This window comes from Gadus macrocephalus, chromosome 4 (assembly GCF_031168955.1).
Source record: "Gadus macrocephalus chromosome 4, ASM3116895v1".
Classification (NCBI taxonomy): Eukaryota; Metazoa; Chordata; class Actinopteri; order Gadiformes; family Gadidae; genus Gadus; species Gadus macrocephalus.
This window is the reverse complement of record NC_082385.1, coordinates 26,665,033-26,670,829: the sequence shown is the minus strand read 5'-3', so window position 1 is coordinate 26,670,829 and position 5,797 is coordinate 26,665,033.

Here is a 5,797-nt window from a genome sequence, read left to right as displayed (position 1 = left end):
GTAGTATGCAGCAAGTCCTACAGAAGACAGAGCGGGGCCATTAGCCAGTAGATCTGCTGCCTCCAAACAAAAAACGAGCAAATCAGCATTAGCCTCAAAAACGCCTTTCGGTACATCGATCGGATATGCAAAAGAAAAGGTTACCTTTCAATTTAAAGTCTCACTCAAATTGGATGATTCAATTTTCAAGCAATTTTCACAGCCTGACACTTCCGTGCTATTTTAAATCGTAGTCGCTTGGGGATGAGCGATGATGACCGCTATAACGCTAACAATCCAATAAACCCCGCCCGACACTTCCCTCGTTAAGTCATCAATTGCGCCATACGCATGAGGACAGGTCTATAAGACCGGCATGACGGAAGGTTAAGGACATGTTGGGTGCCTCTTCTAAAAAAAGACCCAAAACCCCATCCCGTTAACCCTACTCACCCCACTGCCCCCCCCCCCCCCACCACAACCACCCAAATCCAGGCAGGGGACGGGGACGGTGGTGGTGGAGGGCTGGGGGGGTGGGGGGGGGGTGGGGGGGGGGGTCTAAAATAAAATCAGCTGTCATCGGACGCCAGGGCCCCATTGAGTCGTGGCGCACATAGCTGGAGCTGGCCTCCAACGCTCTCCCCCCTGTCTTCTCCTTCCTCTACCCAGGTTTGGGTGTCCGTTCTGGGCCGGTGGCTGGGTTGAACCGAGGTGGCTGATCGCCTTCCGTTTTTCTGGAGCCCCCCCTTCTCAACTGTCGATCACTTTGGGATTTATATTGTATTTTCAGTGTACTTTTTTTTCCGGCTGAGTTTTTGGTTGAAGCGACACATAAAAGGAAGCCACTTCAGTACAGTTCAGTAAGGTGAGCGTCGAGAGAGTGAGCTGTGTGTTTGATGAGTTGGGTTTGTTTGCTACGATCCAAAGGGGGCATTCTGTTGTTTCCGGGGCACTACACTTAGAGCGTTCCCAATGACTGGCATGGAATGCTTTCTGAGGGGCTGGGTTACGTGTGTGTGTGCCTTTTCTGTGGTGTTTGCTTTGAAAAATGTTGTTCTCCATCAGGGGTGACCCAGATGAGAGAAAACAAGGGCAGGGAAGGCAAAAGAAGTCGACAGGGTAGTACGTCTACGTCAAGTGTGTTGGGTTCTTAGTCGGCGGGTTCTGTGTTCGAGGCCAGGAGGTAGTCTTAAGTCTCCTTCTGAGAAGCCTTCGCCCCCCTACTGGCTCCGTAATGCCCTGTAGCTGTGCTCGCTGCAATGCAGTCTCTTCGGATGAGTGTGTCTTCACTTATTACTGCGAGACAGTAACGCGTAGCTATGTATTATGGAGGTCCACTTAATTCTGTCGAAACCTTTATGCATGTTAATTCAGAAGAAAAAAACCTGGTCTGGCTTGTTCTTAGCGGGATCCATTCGGCTGCTGTTCGGTTTGAATGAGTCATCAAACATGAATGGAGAAAGGGGGGTGGTGGTATCCCTCTCTCTCTCTCTCTCTCTCTCTCTCTCTCTCTCTCTCTCTCTCTCTCTCTCTCTCTCTCTCTCTCTCTCTATTAAACCTCACACAACCTGCCATCTATAGAAAATAGAAAGAAAAACGTGGCAAATCAAAGACAAAGTGCTTTGCTTAGCGCTACGGAGAAGCGCTGCGGGGCAATACAGACGGGCGGTGTTAAAAAAATAAGTTCTTTTGATGGATTTGACAGCTCAATTATTGCGCGCCTGTTTTGCCTGAGTCACTTAGGAACAAATTGCCCGGCGTGGTTGACATATCAATTAGCGTTTCTCTTTGCTCCGGCTCTCTGCGGTACACCTTGAGCCCACCCAGATCCCTTCTTCGTGTTTTTTTTTTCCCGCCTTGGAGTTTAGCAAACCAAGACGGTTTCTTTGCACACAGTTTTATTTTTTAACGCAGTCCTCGGAGGAGGACGTTTATGAAAGTCCTGCGTGTTCCCGGACCAACCTGTGGACGTCTTCTATTTCTCAGACAACACTTGTTGTTTCTCACTCTCTTACTTTCTCTCTCTCTCTCTCTCTCTCTCTCTCTCTCTCTCTCTCTCTCTCGCTCTCTCTCTCTCTCTCTCTCCCTCTATCTCCCTTTCTGTTTCTAAATCCCTGTCCCTGTCTCTCTTCCCAACCTTAAACCCCTGCCTGTCACTTCCACTTCCACACATATTTAATTAGCCTCCCCTCCCTCCCTCTCTCCCCTGGTCCCCCATGCCCTGCGTCTCCCCCCTCTCTCCCCTTTCTGTGATCATTTATGCACCACCAGTGCCAGGCCGATAGTGACAGCTGGGTCATTGCCCCCCTGCTTTTCTCCTTTATTTTCTCGGCTCAATATAACCACTGGAGAGTGCACTGCTCCTCCATTGACTTTTCCCGGTACCAGCCCCCCCCCCCCCCCTTCCAACCTCCACCCTCCAAGCCATTCGTTCCCAACTACCGCTAGCGCCATTGGCCATTGGGCCGTTGGTGGTGGTTTGCCGCCATGCTAATACCCCCACCCTCCTCTCCCGATGTCTGGAGGAGGTCTCCCTCCTCTGCGCCAATTGGGTTGTTTCCTCCCAACCGCTGGAGCTAGCTCCCCCTTGGCATGGTGCTGGTGGCTGTTGGCTGGGTACCATTCCACTCAGTTAACCCCCCACAAATCAGCCAACAAAACACCCAAAGAGCCATTAATCGTGTGTCTGGAGCGGGAACAAACATGGCCCCCTCCCTCTGAGAATATCCTCCTTTATGTATTGTTAACACCCCCTCCTGTCCATAAATGAAACTAAAACCTACAATGATGGAGACCTAGGAAAGAGTCGACCGACCACGAGTTAACCCTGGAAATAAGAGGTCATTGAGTTGTTTTCTTCTTCTTCTTCTTCTTCTTCTTCTTCTTCTTCTTCTTCTTCTTCTTCTTCTTCTTCTTCTTCTTCTTCTTCTTCTTCTTCTTCTCCTTCTTCTTCTTCTTCTTCTTCTTCTTCTTCTTCTTCTTCTTCTTCTTCTACTTCTACTTCTACTTCTATTTCTACATCTACTTCTACTTCTTCTTCTCTCTTTCTCTCTGCCGGTCATAAAGCCTGGGCGTTGTAAACAGGGACTAATGGTCTCATTAGGGCAGGAGGGAGGAATAGGCAGCGGGCCATCACGGGTAAAAGCCAATTACAATGCAAATGAAACATCAGTTGTTGCCAAGGCTAATTAAGAGCTGGTTAGTGGTCAGGAGAGTGTGTGTGGGTGTGTCAGTGTGTGTGTGTGTGTGTGTGTGTGTGTGTGTGTGTGTGTGTGTGTGTGTGTGTGTGTGTGTTTGTGTGTGTGCGCTTGAGAAATGTGTCTGATGGAGGAGGCGGAGGCGAGATGTGTGGCGGAGGTAGATTTTAGAAAAAGGGTTGGTCTCCAATTAACAGTCCTTGAGTCTGACCTGATTTCCTCCATCCTCGCTCCTTCACTCTGTTGTTCTCTCCATCTGTCTCCACACTGTTTTTCTAGTCACACACTCTCCCCATGGCGTCCATCTGACCCACTAAACAAAGAGACACACACACACAGACACACACACAACCCTGCTGTAACAGTGCAACATGACTCCCCGAGACAGAAACAAAACACTTTGTACGCCTTTTTTATATATTTTTTGCTTGCTTACCGGTCGCTATGACCTCATCCCCGGCGCTACGCTTAGCTTAGCATGCGGTATGCCGCCTCAAAAAAAAAAAGCCCTGAGATATTCTGTGTGTCGTCTATCTGCTTCAATGACAGCCAAAGAGCCCCCCCCCCCCCCAAATACTGCAGCTAGGATGCGAATACTTCTTCTCCAGTGATGAATGTCGTGGATTTATTTTGTTCTGTTTTTGTACCCCTGTAGGGCCTGGAGAGTAAGGTTACAGTCAGACCTCCGGTATAGGGTGGCAGCTACGTATTTATAGAGCAACGGCGGGGCCGAAAAAACCCTGGTTTATTTTCAGTGTTTGCTGTCTCAGAACGACTGTCTCTCTCCCTCTGTCCCTGTGTCTCTCTGCCTCCTTATTGGCCGGCCGAACATTCCGAACGTAGCAGGGGTTCTAAAATAGCAGCATGGTAGCATGGTCGCATGGATGCAGCGTCATTAAGTAACAGGTTTAAAAGTGATTCGTTGAAGGGGTGATGACTCTTTATCAAATTAGTGAATAATGTCGACCTCAGTGTGTTTTGTGCCAGTAAATTTGGGAAGGTAACTGGACACCAATGTCTTTGTTCTGGTTTAACCTGGATTTATATATCTAGAAACATAATACCATTCATTCCTTTTGGGCAAATGTCCATCTTCTTTATAAAATGTTTCTTATAGGACATGTGTAATTCAACGTCCTCTTCAATACAGTTTGGACCCATTTTTTTGGGATAATGAATGCATGTTTTCGCCTTAATTCCTTTGCATGGCAAAAATAATTGAAATAGATATTTAATATACAAAGAAAAAGTTATAGTTCATCCAGTCTGGTTCGATAAAGCCCTTTCCAGTGATTTAATTATAATAATAAGATTAAGCTATGTTATATGAACCAGCCATTGAAAGCAACGATTATAACAGGACTGCAGTGGCAACACTAATAGAAAAGTCTCTAGAATATTCTCAGAATGAGATGAGACGCTCTGGGAGTAGCCGGTATATTCATAGAATTTCTGTCACGGGGCTGACAGGCTAAGCTAACATCCTAGCTTACTCTGCACAGCGGGAGGTTAAAGTAGTTACACACTACACTGAGAACAGTATCCTGCTACTGCTAACCCTTTCCCAGTGCTGGGCAGGCTACGTGGAACCGGTAGCCGAGTTAAGCCACCAGTAGCTCTACATTCAACAAAGCTTCACTACGCTGGAGCTAGCCCCCGGGGAAATGTAGCACACTAAGCTAAATCAACCCTACATAGAGGCTACTTCATATATATACATTATTTTTGTTACCAATAAAAATACATTGAACCAACTGATTGGCAGGCAAAACATTTTGAGTCATGTTGTTTAGTAAACAATAAGCTGTTCTCTCTGCTCTCAACGCTCCAAAACCAATTTCAAACCAATTCCGAAACACAATGCGCATCTGTATTCCCTGCGGCCGACAAGTCACAGGATTGTGATGTGATGTCACACGGAAGTGCTTCTGTCGGCTAAGCATACAGATCTGTGTATTTATTTCAGACCGCGGCGCATAAGCTTCAAGATGCTTGGGTAAATGTAGCTTGTGCGGACGCCAGCACACTTCATCAATAAAATAGAAACTGAAAAGCCATTAGATTCAGAATATGAGAGAGACGCTACCACCATGCTGCTGACAAAATAGTTAGACTGGTAATGCTGCTACTTGTAGCAATGCTACAAGTATGCTACTGAGACATGTATTTCAACTGGACACGCCTCTACTTGTAGCGACGCTAACACAATGCTACTGACCAATGTAGTATAACTCGTAACGGTGCTACTTGTAGCTACGCTAACACCAGGCTAACGACAAATGTAGTTCAACCGCAAACACTGTTACTTGTAGCAATGCTACGGCCCAACACTGCTCTTTCCATACTTTGTACATTCAACTTTAAAGGACCTGTTAGTTTAACCGAAGGAGGAGGAGAAAAATATACAAACATTTCAAGCATGATATCCATCAAAGCACCGACGCCTAACGAGGACATTATTTTATCAGACCGTTTGTGCCAGCTGCATACCGCTTTGTATATTTAAAATAACCCTGATATGTAAGCTGCTTGTGCTACACACACACACACACACACACACACACACACACACACACACACACACACACACACACACACACACCACACACACACACACACAC